We start from the raw sequence: 22086 nt of genomic DNA, 5'->3' as shown, positions 1-22086 counted from the left end.
ATCATCAATTAAACTTTCTGGGTTCGTCGTTCCCTTCAATTGGAATCTCCACACATACTTGTAACCTATCCTGATCCAACATATTTTATTAATTTAGCAGTTATCAAAACGGACAAGAATTTAAATGTATTCATTATTTTTACTTTTAATTATAAAAAGGACCGAATCGGAGCTTATTACTGAGAAAAATAAAACAACTAACTCAAGTGAATGAAGGAAAGAAAAAGTGAACATTGGTTTCCAAATACCTTAGCTACTGTCGAATACGCAGGTTAATAAAAATTGTCGGGGGGGAGACTTTTTAATTTCCGGGAATCCCCCCCTCAGGCCACTCCTTGAATTCATCACTGCCCTAGCTTACCCCTCTTCCACTTAGAATTTTCAACTGTAAACATTTTTATAAAATATTGAAAATAAATTGCATTGTTAAACGAAAAATTGTAAAAGGAGAAGTCACATGGCACATTTTCAATTTAAATAAGTTTTGAATTTGTTGATTGATTTCGTTTATTTTACTTCGCTTTTCCGCCACTTTTGGCTAATTGCAAAGATGGGAATGAATTATAAAAGTATTGAACATCAGATTCGTACACGACGAAAATTGCAGTATTAATGAACCAGCAAAAGATTATCAAAATAATCTTATATATTTATTTATTTCATTACATCACTCATGAGTTCTTAAGCATACACCATTATCTGCTTGGCTATTTTATCTTTTTCCTTAATATTCCCTTCAGTTATAACCCTCCAATTTAAAAGAAACTTTCACGTTTACCGAGAATACAACATCTCTCCATACTTCGTTTTATTTTTTCCTTGTAATGTTGAAGTTGGTCAGCACCATCTACTGAGCAGAAATCTTATTAAATCTATATATACGAGTTTCAGTGCTGGCACAAAATGCGTAGAGTTTAGTGCATGGAAAATAAAGTGTGGCCATTTTCTTATCGTATGGCAATTAGTTAGGGTATTTCGTACCATTTTGAACATAATATTCAACTGCACATCCAATATAGAGAGTAGGGTGTGATATTATCGGAAGGAATTGTAAAACTATTATGTTTTGGTACACGCATTCATTCATAACTTTTTACTGGTTATAGATACGTCGATAAAACCTTCACCACTGCATTTCTCATGAACTTTTAGCCTGATTTGATATATCATATCACCTCCTTTCCATTTAAAATTTTGTAGTTGAATTCAATTTGGCGGCCACCAATATGGCCACACACAACTAACCTGGTTCTATCATGATTAATTTAATTGTACCCAGAATAACTCTTCTTTTACATTTTGTAGGGGGTGTTAAGAGTGTTTTGACACCCTACAGGTGTCCTATATTATGATAATTTAATCACAATTACAAGTCCAAGGCAAGTATTGATAAGAAAAAAAAGTGCTGTAATTAATTATCTCAATGTGATAAGTGCGCTTGTTTCTTCTTACAAAGTTCTTTCACACTCGACCCGACACCACCATGAACGTCCTGACTTATACTCTGTTTCGGCCATTTCTGAAGCAAGGAAAGCTCGCATAGCGGCAGAGAAGAGGGGGGGCAGAGAAAAGCAGTAAGCCAGTCTCACACGGTAGTTAGTTACGTCCTCACTTCGCCATCGACTTCTAGCTTCCTTACTTAACGATGGTGTGAGAGCTTACTCTTATTCAGTTCCCGACAGAATTAGAAACCGTCTCTAAATCCATCTTTAATACCATAGAACTACCAATCAGAACTGAGAAGCACACTAGCCAGCTGAAGTAGGAAGTAGAAGAAGAAGAAAGGCAATAGATGTTCGGCTGTTTATTCAAGGCAGTTTAAAGAAGAAAAAGATTCGACAAATGCAAATGATTGGGGCGAATATTTTATTTATTGAGTGAAGAGTCTACTAATTATTATTGTTTTAAATAAATAGTTCGTATGTCTAAATTTCCTACTGTGATACTGTTATTTTACTTTCACAACCGACGCGAATACTATTTTGAAGTAAACAGTCAACACTGATGAGCCACATACGTATGTATGTATGTACTCTCTGGTTTGTTGCTGTAACAAATAGACTGTGCTGTGTGTAGCACCGCAGTAAATTAATCTGCTAGTGTTGTAATGATAGGCAAAGTAAATTTCACAATATATATTTTAGGAGCAAAGAAGAGTCAATGAAATATAAATATAATATGGTAACTTAATGTAAACACCACAATTTTCGCACTTTCAATGTTGTGAAGTTTATGTAATTTAATTCGCTAGTTCGTATTGGGGGATATATTTCAAAACCATACGAGAAGGGATTCATTAGAATATACAACTTCTATCGTAATATACGCGTAATGTAACTTTATGCTAGTGTGTCCGTAAAGTGGTATATAAACATATGTTAAACACACACATTCACTGCCACGGGATACATGTGCTATATTTTTCAACAGTGCCAATGTTATTCTCTTAAGAGAAAACATTACTTTCCCAAATCTCCAGCAGTTATTAGCATCTAAACTTGCGAAGTGGTATACCGTGTTTGTGTAGTCGCCATTTTTAAAGATGCGATTTTAAGGATCGTGAGAGACCCGTTTTGCTGTCTTCGCGAGCTAAAAATCTTATGGAAGTTTCGAGTCGGAAGTGGGTAGGGAAGTGGGGCCCTACTTAACCACCGTGTGAGACTGACTTTTCACGCTGCTGGGAAGGCTGGTAACTGCAGACGCATTCCTCCCTCCACGCAATCCCATTCCGTCTCACGTGTTCATTGGTGGATTCGTCTCGCGACACTACTTGCGCAGAGACTTGTTTTCGTTCGTTTGTTCCAGAGATGGCCGGGAAAAGTATACGATTCGACCATAGGCGTGAACAGACCCTCTGATTTGGGAGGAAGGGGGAGGGGGTAAAAGCCTTGAAAGTTGAGTCGGGAAAGGAAAACCTCATTTTATCTCACTGTTTTAGTTTTATTACATTGATGTGTGTGTGTATGTATGTGTGTGTGTGTGTATATATATATATATATATATATATATATATATATATAAAACATATTATTTAAATACATTACATAATCAATTCATCCGCCCCATAAGAAACCAAGAGCAAAAATAATATCAATTGTCTCTGAAATGTGTGGGCTCCTTTCTCTCCAAACCATACTGTTATAGCAGCAACTGTCTGAAGTGCTGCTATCTCTGGTAAATTAGAATGCATTACAGAAAAGAAATTGCGAAGCGAAGCGAGCAAGAAAATTTTCTTTCAAAATTTTTGCAAATTGATAACAGTATTGATTTAATAGGACTCAAAAAATTCATGGGATGCCATGCCATTCTCTTCTACAATTTTTCTCATTCAGATTGTTCGGCGCCCAGGGACAACTCCCGCCGCCCCCTACCTACGGCTATGAACTTGACAAGACTAAGAAAATTTTACGAAATGTATTTTTATTTGTATAAAACTTGAAGTCGAGGGGGGCAATTGTCCCTCTGTGCCCCACTGCAGGTGTTCCTGGCCGTCTGAAAAAAATAATGCAAGATAGACGTGAAAACTAATTCCATCTTGAGTATCTTTTTGTCCTGCTACTCTTAGATTCTGCTAGTCTTGCTTTCTTTTACTTCAATGTTCGCCTCCCTAGAATTGATTTCCGTCCAAGATTGGAAAAAAGGCAATGCCCCCTGACCCCCTTGTGGTTGCGCCACTGCACCCCCCTTCTTCCGTAGTAGTTGCTTTAAACTTTCATCGGCTTGAAAATACTTCATTTTCTCCTGTAATATCGTTTAATAACAGCGATAAGATTCCTCTACACTAAATTTCTACGTGAAAGTATAATAATGTAGGAGCATGGAACGTCTGGAAGGGGAAGGGGGCAACGATCTCCACACCTCCTATTTCGAAAACGAATGCCAACCTAAAAGTATATATTTGACACGTATAATTTGATTTCAGTCATAGCAATTTACATTAATTATTATGTAATGGGGGACGCAGGAATGCTATAATTTTAAATTCAAGAGGTGTTTGTTGAAGGGGAAGCACTATTATCGGGAAAATATGCCCATGGATAGGATTACCAGACGTCCGGTTTCTCCCGGACATGTCCTACATTTTAGCCTTATGTCCAGCGTCCGGGAGGAATTTTAAAAATACCATCACTCCCACTCACGATCGGATCAAGAAAGTGTGGGGCGTTACCCTCACTCCCCTATACGCCTTCATGGAGTGGTACTAAGCACAGGGGAACACTTTACCTTTTACCATGAGCGTCACATAATATTAATTAGGAAAATACGTAACAGAGAAAAATCATGCAAGTTACAAGTCTATGGACTGCTTCCAAACTCAATACTGAAATTTATTTTGATTCAGTCATTGCCCAAAAAGAAAAAAAAAGTTTGTCCTGCTATTAAACAAAACGGAAGCAATTAATGAACAAAGTTTTGGGACCACTTTCTGATAACGTCACTGTTCAATGCCTGAGCAGAATTTCTTGCATTAGGGTTTATACTGATGCAACAAGGTGTTGCCCATTCTTATTCAATGATTGTAAAGCAGGGGTATATAGAGCGAAGTTATTCAGGGTGTCTGCCAGTCAAGAAAGACATGGAAGTCAAGAAAAAGTAAAGAAATCAACAAGTGGATCGAGGAAGTCAATAAAAAGGCAACAAATTATTCTTGTGGTCAAGAATTTTTGCTATCATAATGACTGATTGGTTGATTTAGTATATTTTACTTCACATTTTTCTGTCCCTTTGGCTAATCGCGAAGATGAGGATGAATGGTGGTAAGATAAGATGGTTGAAGGGACAGTTACATACATATAGGGACAACCGACACAAGCCCCACATAAGATTATACTGGCTGCGAGTCCAGACGCCAAAGCCTCGCTTGTCTGCCAAACACAGTTCAGGATGCATTGATACGAGAAAGCAGATCTAATTCTCTTCTTAAATTCAGCTTCAGATTTTATCTTAACTGGCCCTTTGGTAGGGGTTTTCATTAAATAAATATTTATTTTCTTAATTACTAATTTCCAACTTTACCTAAGTAGGGGTCGAATAAATGAAAGTTAAGAAAAACGGAAAAAAAGGTCTAGAAAAGTCCAGAATTCTGGATGTGTTATTTTGGTAGACACCCTGTTATTGAACTAAAAACTACCCAAGATGAAACTTCTGGAACCATTTTAAATTACGTTAATTCCTGAATATCTGTTTGCCATTACAGGTCATAATTCGAATGTTGAGAGAGTTATTTCATTACAATCAACACAACAGACTCACGAGGGAATTTTTTTTCATAAAGTCTGTAAAATGTTTGGTACTGGTCCCTATAATTTCAAAGAGTTTGACTGTCCACTTTAAAATAAATATAGTTTGACTAAACCTAAAATTTTGAAAAAAATGTCTTCTCTGAGAAGTACCATTTAAATCATGTAGTAAGATGTGCATTGATTAGTATGATTGCAAGTTTTGAAATTTTGCATTTAAAAATTCATTAAGAATTCATTTTTTTAAAAATTGAAAAGTGTCAGTTTACAACTACTTTCTAACGTGTTCTATAGAAATATGCATTATTTATTGAGAATGTGTTGTGTCCTACATTTTGACTTAATGTCCTACATTTTGGGACAGCATGTCCTACATTTCCCTTACAGCGATCTGGTAACCCTACCCATGGAAAAATACCTTGCTTGTCCCTACCTGGGAAACATATGCGAACGTCGGTGATTGGAGGGGGGCAATTGCCCCCCGTCCGCACGCCTATGGATTCGACATTATCCCCGAATCAACCGAAGCCAAACGAACTGAAGAGACGGTAATAAACAAGTAAATGTCGTGGTGAAATCGTGCGGTTTAAATTTTAATAATCGAGCATCAAAGAACACCGTTAGGGAAACGTTTATTATTTCAGAAGAGGTATCATTTGCACTTCAAAAACACCGCAGCGACCTCTCGCTTTCAGCGATACAACTTGGGCCCGTCAAGTATCTAAGCGACGCTCGCTGAGCAAGATTTTTCGCTCATTGAGCAGACAGATCATTTACTTGACGCTGTTTGCTCATTGATCAAAATATCAGTGCCTTTGAATAATCTGTGATCAGCGTGGCTGCATCGAGTGGACAAGATTTCGGTGTTTGAAAAACTATTAATTATGGAAATAGAATAGTTGATGTAACAAAACTGTCGAAATTTTCATTTTCACACCCTTTCACAACTTTCCAAAACTACGGTGTATATTTAATATTTATTATTTGGAATCAACAACACTTTCATTTTAATACAATTACACAAACTGGAATATTACGGTCCATCACCTTCTGTTACTTGAACTTCCTCTCTAATTACGATACATCGCAAGCCGTTCCCATCATAAATATTTCCTCATTGGTCGCCAGTCGCGGCTCGCCACCCCGCCATCCTCAGGCTCTGTCCGAAAGGTACAAAGTACAGACTTGAAGTATGGTCTTGGCGGAAGTGACGTCACCTAGTACAGTTCGAAAGCGCCAAGAACAGAAGCACGCAAGTGCACAGCTCACAGTGCAGATGGTTGGTGACTAGGTCACGTGGTTTCCGCACTCGTTGTTCATTTGTTTATAATCACGGAGGGAGAAAGACTGCGACACAGGTAGATATACGTTATGGGCCAGCAAGTTGTTCGTTATAGTTCTTCAAATGTGTGGAAATGTAGGTGTATGAGCATTTGATAATGCTATGTGATTTCTATGGTGAAAAATAAGTGTTTAAAACGCGAGGAAAGCAACGAGTACTCAGTTTTATCTACTGATCGTATTTGGCGCTGCAGTCGAAGTGCAATTCGAAAGACGTGTACTTCCAGTCCACGACTTGAAGACCGCACTCCAAGACCATACTCGGAGGATGCTTGCTTCAAGTACGGTCTTGCCTCATACAGTTTTCCTCTTCTTCCCTTTGCCTCACGACATTGAAACATAAAACCGCTATATTCTGTGGCTGAAACCTGTGGCGAGCAAGGTTCAAGTTCGCTCAGCGATCAAGTGAGCAGCGCTCGCGGAGCAACGCCTATTTGGCCGTCAAGTAACTGAGCGATCACGTGCTCGCTGAGCGCTCAAATACTTGACGCGCCCCAGGTCGAGCTTTCATTTGACTGGAAAGCTGCGGCAGGGATTAGGAATACTGGAGCACGTTAGAGACAATCAGAATCACTACCATGCTTCTGGCAACACTGCAGCCAGGCCACTGTGTTCGTTGCAGAAGTAGAAAGAAGGAAAATAATTGGTACAGAATGGAGCTTGACTAACCTTCATCTTCTCCCGTATCACGGTTTAGAAGACACTTGGCTGTCTTGCAAGAGGAGCTGCGGACATAAAAGAATATTTTTCCGATGCGTTTTTGCAGATGTTGCTTTTCGTGACGTAAGGGGCAAACCATTAGAGTGGAACCAGAGGTAGAGGATTTTCTGGAAGTAGGTTCAACGCGCGGAAAATTTCACTTTTTCCGTTTCTTCCCAGGAAAAAAGGGGGAGGCATGGGGTCCAAAAGAAGTGAGAAACGCTGATTTGCAGATTTTACGAACCAACGCTCTCCTATTTCAGGAACAAGGATGTGAGTTGGGAAAATATTTTTCATCCACAGGAAAGGCGAACGTTCATTATGGAAGTTAGAAAACTGAGCAGCCCACATTATACAGGGTGAGGCAGTCAAACGGGAAGAATTAAAAAATTCACAAAAAATAGAGAGAGCAAATATTATTTATTTTTTGAACGTGCATGTACTGTACATGAGTGGAAATTACTAGTGTACCTGAAAAATGTTCATTTTTTTAATATGGTGTCAGTAAGATGGCGTCGTAGGTGTTGCACACATTGTCGGAGTCTCAAGAGTAAATCCGTCCATGACGTTGTGTAGCATCACCAACGGAATGTTGTGGATCTCTTGCCGAATTTGCTCCTTCAAATCATCCCTGGTTCTTGGAGGGTTGTCCTTGAATACCTTGGATTTGAGGTAACCCCAAAGGAAAGAGTCAGGAGCCGCGAAATCGGGTGAAAGGGCAGGCCACGGAATATTGCCGAATGTGCTGATGAGACGACCAGGAAATGCGAGTCTAAGCACATCCATAGACACTCTTGCAGTATGGCTAGTTGCACCATCTTGCTGGAAGAGTGTTTCTTCATCTGGGTCATAGTCATAGAGGGCAGGCAGGAAAAATGTGTGCAAAACCAAGGACGCCATTTTACTGACACCATATTCAAAAAATGAACATTTTTCAGGTACACTAGTAATTTCCACTCATGTACAGTACATTCATGTTAAAAAAATAACTAATATTTGCTCTCTCTATTTTTTGTGATTTTCTTAAATCTTCCCGTTTGACTGCCTCACCCTGTACTTTATTCCAAATGATTATGCTTTATCGTTTAACAAATTATGCTTCCTCATCGAGAAGGCCTTTACTTTAGGTGGTGAGCGGAAAAGAGTCTGAGCCCATCTTCCAATCCACCTAAATGTATTGCATGGGAAATTCTCAGAAACATTTAGATTGATTGATATCGTTCATTTTACTACCTTTCTCTGCTACTTTCAGCTAATCGCGATAAGGACAAGGATGAGTGATGATTAGATGAAATTAATGAATGGACACTCACAAAGAACATCCATGCCCAAGCTTGGATTAGAAACCAGGACCCCTCGCGTCGTTGTAAGCTGCCCTAACCACTCCGCCAAGCAGGTTGGCGCATTTAGAGGAATAAATAGGAACACAGGAGGAAGGGTAAAAGAAAATGAGAGAAAATAATAGGAATGGGCAGAGAAGGAAAAATAGAGGACTGGAGAGAACCAGAGAAATAAATATGAAAGGAGAGAAATAGATGATGGTAGGAAGATAGCGCAGTGTACCTCACATTTCTGAGCTGCTCTGGCCTTCGTAGAAGGCAGTATATACAAAGAATGCGTTTAGGACAGCAGAATACATTTCCAGTATCATGAGTTGTAAAAAGAAAGTAGGGGAGAGATGTCGATCGCAGGCAAGAGGTGAAGGGGGATTCGGTTTTTGGATTTGGCTCCGAGAGGAGAGAAAAGAAGTTCTAGAGATAGAGGAGAGACTGGGTGCTTGAGTGAACATAGGGAGATTATAGATCAACTCTTCAAACACGAGACAGGTAATTCCTTTCTATAATTATGTCCCTGCCGGTTCAGTCTTAGAGATCATAAAACCCCAATTTGTGTGACGCCATTCATTTAAGAGTTGTTTAGATTAACACTTACCTAGGTACCTCTCCTGATGAAGATTAAGGCAAAATCTAAGCGAGTAGCTATGAGCTAATGCCCCCAGATGCGATCAAAGCATAGCCAGCTGGTGGTGTGATACGAAAGAAAGATAGAGAGAAACAGACGAGGAAATATACAAAGATAGAAAGAAATGTTGAAAGGAGCAGAAAATGAAAGGAAAGAGAGAGATGGAGAGACAGAGAGAGAGAGAGAGAGAGACAGAGAGAAATAAAGAGAAGATAAACAGTAAAGAGAAGTGAGGAAAATAAACATATATATATATATATATATATATATATAGGTATATTAATAAAGAGGAAAAGGAAGGAAAATATAAATATAAAAAAGCAGAGAGAGAAGGAGGAGAGTGGAAAGAGAAAGAAGAGAGAGAGAGATAAATAAAAATAGAAATAAACAGTGTTATACGTATATAGCAATATAAAATTAGTTGAGAGTGAATGCGAATGTTTACACCTTATTATTACTTATTGTTGCGGTAAAGACCGACTTCTGATACGTTGAGACTCTGGTAATTTAAGTTAACTGTTTTACCTTAGGCGTAGTTCTACCAGATGAATAATACGGTACATCGATTTAGATTTTAGAATATTTATAATACTAAAGAATACATATTGGTATGTAGAACCGTAATTACAACTGTCTAATATCGTAGATAATAGGAGACGCGCGCGTAGTATGTTGCACGGCCGAGCTCACATGAGCAAGTCAGTCAGTCTATTCCCTGCGCGCGCATGCACCGCAGACGGCTCGCAGCAGAATGCTTTCATTCCCGAACACTTATTATTATCGAACATTCTCTCCCGAGTCTTTCTCTTCCTTTATTTATGTTTCATTCTCCTCCCCCCTCTCGCTTCTCTCTCCGTGATGTTCTTCCTATCTTGTTATCTCTGGATATCTTCCTTTCGCTGTCTCTCTTTCTCTCGTTCTTCCTTCCTTCATTGCTTATCTCTGTTAATATATTTTTCTGCTTCACTCTTCCTTCATTTCATCTCCTTCTCTTCTCTCTCCATTTCTCTCTTCCTTTTCTTTCTTCTTCATCTCCCACATGTATAAAAACGCATACATGAAGTACAAATTCATTATCACATTTGCCTTGAGCTGGGGAACGTAAGTAAAAGATACTTTCCGAATTTGGGGGGAGGGGACTGCCAAGATTTCACTTCTCCCAGCTGGCTTTGTTTTTCTGTAAAATAGGATCTTTCAACAAGCCTCCGAAATGATTGGTTCTTGAGCAGCTGGGATGGGAGACTGTGGGCTTATCGTGGGCGTTTAAGATTGCCAGGCTTTGTCAGCGAGAAAGCTCCCGTTAATAAGTCGTCACGGGGTCGGACATCGCGGTTGTCAGACGCACACTTTCCATTAGCGGATGTGAAGACTTGAATGCCGCGCGAATCACAATTGGAAACGCTTCCTCGGAACGCAAGAGATGCGGTGATGAATGTCGTTTAAAGAGAATGTCGAGACAGACAGTGGAGTATGCTAAGAGACGGACAAAATACTTCATGCTGGGCTTTCTCTTTTTTTATCTTTCCTCCTTTCGTTTTCACTTTTGTTCTATCTGTCTGCGTTTCTGTCACTCACTCTTTTATTCTATTTCTGTTCCTCTCTCTTTAGTTCATTTTCCATTCTTTTCTTGCTCCTGCTTCTACTTCTCTCTCTTATTCTTCAGTTCATTTCTCTTTCTCTATCTCTCTCTTGTTCTTTCGCGCTTCTTTTTCCTCCCATATTTCTCTATTTCTCAGATTCTTTTCACCCTTTCTTCCTTCTTTCTCAGAAAGTTTCTTTGTTTACTTTCTTCCTCTCTCCCTTCATTTTTCTTTTCTTTTCTCTCAGTTCCTTTTTATTTTGACCGTTTCAATCTCTCTTTTTTCCTTCTTCTATCTCTTTATATATTCTTTCTCCGAGTTCTTCTTTTTCTGCTTCTCTCTTCCTCTTCATATTGTACAGAACCCCTTGGGGCGGTCTATATAAAAGAGGATGCCCGCGATATTCGGGAATCATCCCCAAGTGATTCTGCGTAAAAATATACAATTAAAGGAAGTAAAAGGTGAAAGATAGAAATTCGGACAATTGATGCTACGTATTTAACACGTTAACTGCCGTGTGGGTCCCATGGGCCAGACATCAAGATTTCTTATGAGGCCGCGTTGGTTCCATGGGACAGACGTTGTAACGTCTAATTCGAATCACTCTGGCAGGCCAACGGTCCTTCGCGCAAGTATATTTCATATTGCAAAGGCCCGGCATGGCACCCTAGAATCCAACGGCACGTGCATTTTTGGCAACTTATAAGCACATATGTGGTTTACCTTCACATCCTTCGCAAAAAGTAACAACCTTCTTCACTTTATTCGCTGCTGTTTCTCGGCCTTCTTTTTCAGAGACCAATTTGTTTAGAATACTTCTAACTAAGCAGGTCAAATATAAAGCTCAAAGAATGCATTTTCGCGAAATTGATTGTTGCTTTTCGATCGCCGGTGGAGCACTGAATAAATGCTTTCCTGTTGGCGCCGCGTTGGTCCCATGGGACCGACACACTATAATTTCGATTTATCGATATAATAAAAACCAAATTCGAAATTTGATAACATGAAGTTATTTTACAACAGAAACACTACCCAATGGCATTAACGGCGTTGTCAGTGAATATTGAAAATTTCATCCGGCAGTTAACGTGTTAATAACGAATCGGACCCTGTTGTGGAAAACATATACCTGTCGATGATGGTGCACGGTCGCTCCACACTAGCTCGCACTAATCGAAGCCTCCTCCCTCTCTCAACACAATCCAATCAAGCACTGACTATTCTCCCCCGACTTCTCGCCTATAGCATTCCCCGTCCTTGCGGAAGTCGGGGCCAAACACCTTCTCATCTGCTGACTTAACATTGTATACGCAGGTAGCGAGCTAGGGCAGGCGATCATGCACAACAATATTTCCTCCTTTTCAGCATCTTTCTCTGTTTATCTGTTTCCTTTTCTCTCTTTCTCCATTTGAATTGAAAATTCATCATGTAGGCCACTTGATCAGGAGAAAGAGCTAGGACGTTTTCACGATGTCTTTTACTCGGGTTCATGAAATCTCATATTTTGACCGATGTTTTACAAATAGAAATGAGAGGAAAATATTTTGGGAATTTTTGCGCAATCAATTTTATCTACACTCGCCTTCCTCTGTGTTTCAATAGGTCTTTGACTTCCGCCTGCTCATCTTCTACGTACAAAACTGGGTTACGTATCCTCTGCAATGGGGCTGAAGACTGCTATTGAACCGTGCGTTGAGCGATAAAGACGTTCACGTCAACGATGAAGCTTCGACAAAGTCAAGCTCCGCTCCCTCACGCTCCGGTCAAATATTCTTTCCATCTGATCGCGACCGAATTGCGAGCTGAGCGTGATCGAAGCGAATCTTGACCGAACCGCTAGATGTGAATGCTTCAATTTAAAAACCCTTCAACAATATTTGACCGCACCGTGAGCGGAGGGTGATCTGGGCGTAGATGTGAATCAAGCTTAACTGTGCTTGCTCCCCAGTTTTCATACTCAATCATCGCTACTGGTTCTAGAGTAGGTTGCCAGGTAACCAAGTAACTTGTACAATAAGTAAGAAGTCACCATCATAAGTTGAAAATAAAGAACAACATTGCAATAAAACACTTCATATCATCACCTTTTGATCTTCAGAAGAGTTCTTTCTTTGATAAATAAGGTACAAATATATGCTGGATATGTAAAGCATATTTTTTCTTATGCATCATGTGCTATTTAAAATTCTTTGTTGTAGTATTTAAGACTTAGGTGTTCTCAATCTTCATCGTCACCTCAATGTTTTTCTTCACAAATTGCCCAATTTATTACACCCGAGCAACTCCCTACGAGTTTTCAAAAAGGGCCCAGTTCTTGTCATTTTGGCTTTAGATTTACCCCAACAACCCTTTTGGTGGAAAATTCTGCATTGGCGAACATGAAATGGCGATTTTGGCGATAGAAGCACATTTTCCTGACAATTTAAATAATCACGAAGTCGCCCATTTTTTCCAGGCGGATATTCGACCAAGAAGGCTCTTGGGAAAGTTCATGCTATGCGAATGGAGAAATTGTAGCGGTATTTTATTATCAATAACATTCTCTTCTGTGACTTACAGGTTGTCAGTTACAGCTTTGCTGTCATGTCCAACAAAATAACGAGAGAACGTTTCCACCAGAGGAATTAGAATCATGTTGGCTGCCTTAACTATAGGGGTATGAGGGAAGAAAAGTTTTGGCAGGGTTGGGTTTGGGAAGGAAAATTTTTGTAATACTGACGTTCGGGACTGTTCGCCATTTCATGACAAGGTTCGGAAATTTTCGGACGGAAAAGTTTCGAAATTTCCCGAAGCGGTGATTGTTTTTGCACGTTTGAAATAAAATATATTAATTTCAAGACATTAGAGTTCAGAAAATACCAAGAAATAAACACTTATAAATAATCATGAACTCTTTCATTATTTCAGGCAGATATTTGACCAAAGAGGCTCTTGCCCCCTGAGATATTTGGGAAAAGTTCATGCTATTGAAATGGTGAAATAGTAGAGGTATTTTATTTTCAATGACATTGTCTTCTGTGACTTACAGTTGTCGCACAATCCTTTGTAGTTTCTCGTCTCTTCGCGATCCCGAAAAGTCGGGATCAGGCCTTTTCAATTCACTTGGCGTCATTTTGAACTACTTTTCGACAGTAGGTCTGGCGCGTGAAAAGATGGATCAGATGTGCAATGAAGGAGAGCAGATTACGTGGTTTCTGGTTGATATCACTGCCTCCTCCCCTCCTCGTGAAAAAGTACAAAATTACAAAGAATCGTTCATCAATAAAGTGGTGGATGTTCCTGGAAAGCAAGGAAGGCAAATCGACTTTGTTTGTATTTACATAGTGGACTCAAGACTGAACTTGTGAACAACGCCAAAGTATTTTCAATTCAATTTCAATTGTATGATTTATACAATAATAATAATAATAATAGAACAATAAAATGTCCCCCTCCCCTCATGAGGGCCTCCCGATGGCGTAGTGGTAACGTCGTCGCCTTGTAATCAAGGGGTCCCTGGTAGGATACCCGGTGGAGGCACATTGAACAGTGGTTCGGATCTCACTTTAAAATGTAGGTTCAGTCCCGGTTAGCCCATCTGTGCACAATGTGGACTTAAAACAACAATTCAGTTCTGCCCCATGAGAATAAATGCGGGTGACCTTGTTCAAGATATTCCAAAATTCTGGTTGGAAAATTACCTTTCATGTGAAAACGTAAAGAAAAGTAATTTCCCGAAAGTCACTGTTAATTCCGTTACAGTTACTACTTCAACTAGTTATCGCTACTTGTAAAGTAACGGCGTTACAAGTAGAGATAGGCAGATTAAGGAGGAGGGCGGAGAGGATGATTGCCCCCCTTCCCCCCGAGATATCTAATATTAATAATAAAACGCCAGTCAGCACAGGAATAAAGCCTTAAAATTTGAAGTCTAAGTACGTGGTCGTCGCCTCCTTGTCCCCAGATAGTGACGCGTGATGAGTGGGCCAGGGGAGGTGGACGCCCTCTTAGGCGAGCGGTCTGTTCCCTTGAGAACAAGAAAAATGAGCTCTTTTAGCCCAAAAATGCATTTTTCTGTGGTATTTAGCGGCATATTAAAAGTGACTCTCCAGAAAATATTCACGGCTGTCTCTTCCTTTCTTTTGTCGCCCTCACTGCCCCCAGACGCATTGCACCAACTATAAAGCACAAATTAATGTATGTATTGCACGTATCAGCTATCAGTGCAGAAATCCCAATTATATACTCAGAAAGCCGGCAACAGGTTCCATCTCCAAAATCCAGCTTCTTTATACATATTTGTCATACTTTTTTGAATATTTTTTTAATCAATAATTACACTGTGTGAAGTCAATTTTTATGCAGTGTAACATTAATATACGATGTCATTACACATCAAGTGGAATATTGATTGAGAGAGAAAAAGAGAAAGAGAGAGAGAGAGAGAGAGAGAGAGAGAGAGAGAGAGAGAGAGAGAGAGAGAGAGAGAGTGAGATACAATGATAGAAACAAAAGATTCAAAACAACAAGAAAGAGAGAGTCAGTTAGAGAAATAAAAGAAGCATGGCAATGAGAAACAAAGAAGAGAATGGGAGGGAGGGAGAGAGAGAGAGAGATAGTGCATGTGAAGCAAAAAACAGGCAAGTCCTTGAGCTTTGAAGATAGCTTGCGATATGCTCCTATAACATGTTGAAAATGGGACGGTGAGGGAATGCTTTGCGGAAATGTTCCTAGCTGGGGCAAACCACTGCATTCCCCAACTTTAAGTAGTGAGACAGACCGAATGTGAAGAGTGAAAATATGTAATATGAAAGTCTAAGGCAGAAAGAAAGTTGCATAATAAGCAAGTACTAATCATACTGCACCCCCGCCTTACGGTTTGGTTACAATTTACAATGTTCATGTTATAGCTTGAAGGGGGGCTCAAATCCCATAAGCCACTCTTGAATACGCTAATGGTTGGAGATGTTTGAAACCTAGCAAAAACTCTAAGCTTGGTGAACGATAGGTTACATTTGACTGACATAAAAAGAATACGTTGACTAACCTCCGTAAGCTTTTGAAAGCTGGATCCTTTTTTTCTGGTAAGTACTTCAATTAGCTTTCAGCATTTTGCTTGAAAACTTCTGGCCTTGCTCTTTCCAAGCGGCTTTGAATTCAAAGCTACCGTTGTCTACCGAGTTCTCAGGTGAAAGATGAGAATCTCTCGAATGAATAGAAGCAGCTTGGTTTTTAGATGTCAACAGCCTCGTGAACTTTTTCTTCGTTTTATGCTTCAAACAGGCATTTCTCAATTTCGCATTTCTGCTGTACAAGTACTTACATAAGTTCTCCACTAACTTTCCAGGAAATCTTCCCTTAAATCTTTGATGATTATCATGGGCACTCAACGGGGAGGGGGGATAACTTGATCTTCTTTCTTTTTTTTTGTATAATATTTTTACTGTTACTCCTCTCTTCCTCTCGCATCTTTACTATTTATTTTCTCTCATTATTCCTTGCCTCTTTATTTCTTCTATATTTTACCCTCCCTCCAGGCCTGTAGCCAGGCAGGGGCTGACCCCCCCCCCCCTGGCACTGAGGTCAGCCTCCTTGACATTAGGTACAATAATTTTGAAAAACTCAATATGCTGACCAAGGCAGAAATTTATTTTATTATAAAACATAAACTAAACGTAACGTTTCAACCTTCTAGCAAGGTCTTCTTCAGACTCTGCACAAAGTACAAATGTAACAAGGTACAAAAAAGGACGATATACAATACACAAACATTACTCCCCTCCAGAGTAATATATACGTATATATGTGTGTGTATATATCGTCCCTTTTTGTACCTTGTTACATTTTTACTTGGTGCAGAGTCTGAAGACCTTGCTACAAGGACGATACACACACACACACACACACAATATACACTGGCTGACAAAAAAAGTGAAGCACCCAGAAGGAATGGTCGAAGATTACCCCATTTCGGTATACCTGCATACCATTGATGTATGAGTAAATGATTAGATGTACAAGGATCTGTAATGTGTAGAACGCCCACCAGAGGGCATTTGTGACGTCACCTCCTGTTGCTGATAAGGTGGGACCAGTCACCTGCTGTGAGTCAGACAGTGCAGCACGAAGTTCAGAGAGGAAAACGAAGCACCGGCGATGCCTCGCAGACGCGTTAGACAGTCGATCCGGCAATTGACAGCATTTGACAGAGGCCGCATTGTGGGACTGCATGAGGCGGGTTGGTCGTATCGGGAAATTGCCAGGCATGTGGGCCATTCAGATGTCACAGTGGCCCGATATTGGAATCAATGGGTACATGAGGGCACCCATACACGTCGTGCAGGTTCAGGTCGACCAAGAAACACCACCCTGAGGGAGGACCGTCATATGGCGCTCCAAGCAGTGCGGGATCCCACAACTTCGGCACCCGTCAGCCGAGAACATGTACTGGACACTCTACAACATCCTGTGAGTTCCCGCACAGTGTCTCGACGACTCGCATCCGCCGGATTCGGGTCCTACCGCCCCATGCGCCGGTTGCCGTTGACAACACAACACCGACACCTGCGGTTGGTGTGGTGCCGTACTCGGGAGGCATGGACAGAGGACAGGGACGGCGCCAGAAATTTTCGACTGGGTGGGCAGAAGCGCCATATTGATAGATTAGGGTGGGCAGTATAAATGTAAGACCATATCTAGTATATATGTGTATGTAAGACGTATGTATCCCCCTCTCTCGTACACTCCCGATTCTCCTCTTACTTCTTTTCCCTTTCCTTTTCTTGTTTTCCTCCTTATTCTTTTCTAATCTATCCTCCCATCTTGTTCCATTTCCTTTCGCTTTGTCTCTGATGGACACAATTATTTCAAGGAAGTGTTTAGCATGTGTAGCCATACATTCTAACCACACTATTTCATGCATGTTAATACAGTGACATAAATGTGAATTAGGTTTAAGCTTGTGTTGCAAATACAAGGCACATACTTGATTTTATGTATTCGGCGACAGTGATACATTGATTTGATTGGTTGATTCATTTGCTTTATTTTACTTCGCTTTTTGTGCCACTCTTGGCTAATTTGCGAAGATGGGGATGAGTGATGACATGATGAAATTGATGAATGGACACTCACTCACAAACATCCATGCCCAGGCCGGGATTCGAACCCAGGACCCCTGGCGTCGAACCCAGGACCCCTGGCGTCGTAGCGCGATGTGCTAACCACTCCGCAACGGGAGCCGGAGCGACAGTAATAGAAAGTGCGATGGTAGACAATCGTGAAGTTTCTCGTAATTGAAGACATGTTCCTGAGCATAGTATTTTCATCGTATGAGTTTTTGACTCGAAGAGTTTTCTTACTCCTTTGGCGATCGATCACTTTTCTTAGCTTACAAGGATTGCACAACTGAGAAATCTATCAGAATGTTTGTAGCAGCGGCGATTGGGTGCAAACATTTGAGGGGCAAGGACAATATACTTTTTCTTGGTAGAAAAGGTTTAGCATAAAGAGGCCATAGTGCGGGGGAAAAAAGTGGGAAAATGTGGCGGGGGAACTGGTTCCCCCATTTCCCGCTCCTCCTTATCGCCGCCACTGAATGTTTGGATTAAAATGAACGTCTTATTAGGAATGATTTAAAACACACACGGAAAACAAATTCTTTGTTCATTGTCCATGAAGTATTCCTAGGCTAATGAAAGGCTATTCTGACAAAATATCACTCATATGTAATAAACAAGTAAGACTGAAAAATCTGTTCAGAATTGAAGAGATTATTAGCTAAGTTGCTATTCGTTTTCTGAACTCTCATGTTACTAATGCTGGAAAAGCAACACACGTATGGTTACATGAACATATTTTTTGAGTTAACAAAACGATTTAGAACACAAGGAATTCATCGAAGTTGATCACCGTGCCAGTAATAATTCATCTATTTTTTATAGATGAAGGGTTGTATGGCGTGACCATTTCGAATACACTAGAGTGTCAACCTGTGCACCATACCCTGGAAACTTAATTCTTTCAGGGCAACGAGTCCCTGGAGCCTGGAACCACTGTCAAAGTAATAATTTATGAGGGTTTGTATTTTGAGTGTCAGAATGTATTTGTTTTCGCCCCTTCGTTACTTTCATCTAATCACAATTGAACCTTATCGTCTACATTATCAAAATTAGCAGAAAAATGACTTAAAATAAAACAAATCAACCACAACTTACTCTTCCAAAAATGGAGTTTCATTACGTCGTACCTCTTAGAAAGTTGAGGTGGTAGTTTCAATTTCACAGCGTTTCATTAGTGGATCAAGGCAGCTAATTCCGTGAACAATGACGTTGTTTTCCGAAAGTCTCAATTTGTCTCAGGTAATCACCCTCTTAAAATGGACGCATTTTCTGTGGTGATAAAATGATACGTTTGGTGCGAGTTCTTTCTGTATATTTTTTCCCCAATGGCATAACGCTGTCGCATTACAATGAAGAGGTCATGTGTTGGACTCACCACTCTTCTGGTGGAAGCACAATGGACACCGGTTCGGACTACACGTTAAACTTAGTGTTGCCCACGGGACGAGACGGGACAGGCTTCTAAAAATTCGAGACGAGACGAGATTGACCATGTGTCATAAGACAAACGAATATTTTCGAGACGAGACAGCATTTTCACGAGACTCCACGAGACGAGACAGGCCAAAGTCTCGTCTCGTGGGCAACACTAGTTAAACTGTAGGTTTAGTCCCGATTAGCCTATCTGAGCATAAAAGTGGGCTTAAAAACAAACTAACAAAATAGTCTTCTGGATACTTCGTGACATCACTTTTTTTCTTTACTTCAGCTGCATCTACAGATTCTGTCTATATTTTCGGCTGATTCGTGTGGTAAAATTTGTGTGTCGAAAGAGGATTTCTAAATATGATAAGCCAGTCATTAGCAATTGAATAATTCTGTAGCTTTTTCCATACATAACTGGTTTATTAACATGTATTCACTTCGGTATTGTAGTGATTATTGTGATTCCTTCTTATTAGAAGAATGAATATAAAGTTGATATTTCGCATACCATATTGATATTTGAAGATAACAGGTAGCCTATATAAAAATTGTAATGAAATAAAAAAAGGACACTTCTGGAATTTCAATGCAGAGCTAATTAAAATATACTATACTCTTTAGCATACTTAAACCCGAAGGTTTATGGCTGCAGAAACACAAGCCTTCCATCTGTTTCTATCCGGAGCAAGATCAATCCAATCTTTCCTATCCTTACCGATTTCTATTAGGTCCATCTCAACGTTATCCCTCCATCTTCGTCTTGGCCTTCCTACTGGTCTCTTACCATCAGGTTTCCCAACAAGAATCCTGTAAACTCTTGTTTCCTCTGTCATTCGTGTCACATGGCCTGTCCATCTAAGTCTTCTTGATTAAATTATTCTAATAATAATAATAATAATAATTTAAAAAGTTGAAATAATTTATTGTGTTGCTGGAGAAGTAACGCTAAGATGATGTTTTTATTTCTTTATTTGGAGATTATTTTAACCATACCCAGACTGGGATTTATATACGTATGTGGAGGCCCGGAGCTTACAGCACCAAGACCTCATTCCAATCCTCTCTACACAGTTTCAGTTACAACTTCTTGCCAAGTTACATGGTGTGGTTTGTTATTATATTTCTTACCACATCCGAAATACCTAATTTTTTCATTATGTGGTACTTTTCAAAGCAGTCTTTCCCAGTGAAACCCGGAACTGCAATCCTCAAGTTTACCCTAAATTCTCATCTAATCTTGATCATACCCTGCATAATTTTGAGCCTCCTAACCCTACTAGCTGCTTTTAATCATGGAAGTACTAGTTTGAGCACAGTTTTTGTTTCAATAGCTCTAGTAATTACTTTCACTTTCTAATGAGAAATTTGGCTTTATATAGGATGATAATATGTGAACATTTCTAGCATAGATAATATTCACAAGTAAAATGTACATGTTATGAACACCAGAATAGACTTATTTATTGAATCACTTCTATATCCCCAAGTATATGTACTTATTGAATTTGATTGGGTGGGCAATCGGGTGGGCACAGGAATTTTTGGGTGGGCGCTTGCCCACCCGTGCCCACCCCTGTCGCCGTCCCTGACAGAGGACGAATGGCGTCGCATCATGTTCAGTGATGAGTCCCGCTTCTCCATGACCTCCGATGACCATCGTGTGCGGGTGTGGCGGCGTCGAGGGCAGAGGGCACATCCTGCCTACATTGTGGAGAGACACACAGGTGTGACCCCTGGCATCATGGTGTGGGGAGCCATTGGATATGCGTTCAGGTCACCTCTAATAGTGCTTCGGCAGACTTTGACAGCACAGCGATACGTCACAGACATTCTGCGTCCACACGTCCTACCCCTTATGGCACAGCACCCTGGGACAGTGTTCCAACAAGATAATGCACGCCCACACACAACCCATGTGTCTATGGACTGCCTAGACCATGTTGAGGTCCTCCCGTGGCCAGCACGATCCCCGGACCTCTCCATCATTGAACATGTGTGGGATGACTTTGGACGGGGATTCCGTCCTAGTGCCAACCTGCGGGATCTGGAGGGACAGCTGCAACACCTGTGGACGAACGTGCCTCAGGAGAGGATCCAAAGGCTGTTTGACACTATTCCGAACCGCATAAGGGCATGCATTGCGGCCAGAGGGGGTGCGACACCCTACCGACCTGGCGCCACCATTCCACCTGTAACTGCCAACGGGCTTGAGTCTTGCATCATATATTGTAATCAGTTCAATAAAGGTACATGGACTTTCAGCATATGTAGTTTCATTCACGTCCAACCACTCCTTCTGGGTGCTTAACTTTTTTGTCAGGCAGTGTATATATTACTCTGGAGGGGAGTAATGTTTGTGTATATATATCGTCCTTTTTTGTACCTTGTTTCATTTGTACTTTATGCAGAGTCTGAAGAAGACCTTGCTAGAAGGTTGGAAAGTTACGTTTATTTTATTTTTTATAATAAAATAAATTTCTGCCTTGGTCAGCATATTGAGTTTTTCATATCATGGAAACAAGGCTTAATGGAGTTAAAATTATTTTGTGTAATTTGTTTGCAGTGAAGAGTGAATATGTAGACAGCAGATATTATTTTGCTCACAACTTTGGTGAAGGATAAATTCAGGGAGCATGAACAGCAGCTATTACATTCCTTCATCTTATTTATAAGTAGTCTAGTAGCGGCAAGTATTTAGGAGATTCTCTTCTCTAGACTTTAGAAAGTTCCTTCACAGGG

The 22086-nt window shown here is 40.3% G+C and overlaps 1 protein-coding gene across 1 annotated transcript in view; it reads left to right on the top strand.

Moving 5' to 3' along the window:
* LOC145992036 (uncharacterized) overlaps positions 1-22086 on the top strand; it is a 382098-nt gene that overhangs the window by 346154 nt on the left and 13858 nt on the right. The gene's annotated exons all lie outside the window — the stretch shown is intronic.

This window comes from Lepisma saccharinum, chromosome 9 (assembly GCF_977018435.1).
Source record: "Lepisma saccharinum chromosome 9, izLepSacc3.1, whole genome shotgun sequence".
Taxonomy (NCBI): Eukaryota; Metazoa; Arthropoda; class Insecta; order Zygentoma; family Lepismatidae; genus Lepisma; species Lepisma saccharinum.
This window is presented reverse-complemented; position numbering and strand designations above follow the sequence as displayed.